This window comes from Morus notabilis, unplaced genomic scaffold, assembly GCF_000414095.1.
Source record: "Morus notabilis unplaced genomic scaffold, ASM41409v2 Scaffold4090, whole genome shotgun sequence".
Lineage (NCBI taxonomy): Eukaryota > Viridiplantae > Streptophyta > Magnoliopsida > Rosales > Moraceae > Morus > Morus notabilis.
In genome coordinates this window covers 47,478-48,369 of record NW_010358780.1, presented here as the reverse complement: position 1 = coordinate 48,369, position 892 = coordinate 47,478, and positions in this window count along the sequence as shown.

Sequence of the window (892 nt, the reverse complement as noted above, 5' to 3'; positions counted from 1 at the left end):
TGGGGCTACCGAGAACCGAGCTGAAGCACGATGCCATCTGGGTGGTAGTTGACAGGTTGACGAAGTCTGCGCACTTCATACTGTTTCGTGCAACGTATTCTCGGAAGATTCTGTCAGAATTGTACCTAGAGCACATCGTGAGGTTACACGGGGTGCCACTGTCTATCACGTCTGATCGTGATACCCGCTTCAATTTCAATGTACGGTATTGGAGGAGTTTCCAGGAAGCCATGGGAACATATCTGAATTTTAGCACTGCATTTCATCCCCAGACAGATGGACAATCTGAAAGAGTTATTCAGATTCTGGAGGATATGCTTCGTGCTTATATTCTAGAATTTGGTGGAAACTGGAAGAAATACCTGTATCTAGCTGAGTTCACTTACAATAACAGTTATCAGGCCAGTATCGGTATGGCACCGTTCGAGGCGTTGTATGGTCGTCCTTGTAGGTCACTTGTTTGTTGGTTGGAACCGGAGGATAGACTTACAACTAGACCGGATGTCATCCAAGAGAATGACGAGAAGATAGCTGTGATTCGAGAACGCCTGTTGACAGCTCAAAGTCGACAGAAGAGTTATGCTGACAGAAGGCGTAGGCCTTTGGAATTCCAAGAAGGCGACTTTGTTCTGTTGAAGGTTTCCCCACGTAAGGGAGTTACTCAGTTTGGTGTGAAAGGGAAGCTTGCGCCAAGGTATATGGGACCATTCCCGATCGTGCAGCGAGTCGGTGTTGTGGCGTATCGTCTTGCCCTGCCGCCTGAATTATCTCATGTGCATGACGTGTTCCATGTCTCCATGCTTCGAAAATGTCAACCTGATCCGGAAGCTGTAATGCAATGGTATGACGTTCCGATACAGGACGACACGACGTACGATGAGGTACCGGTCCA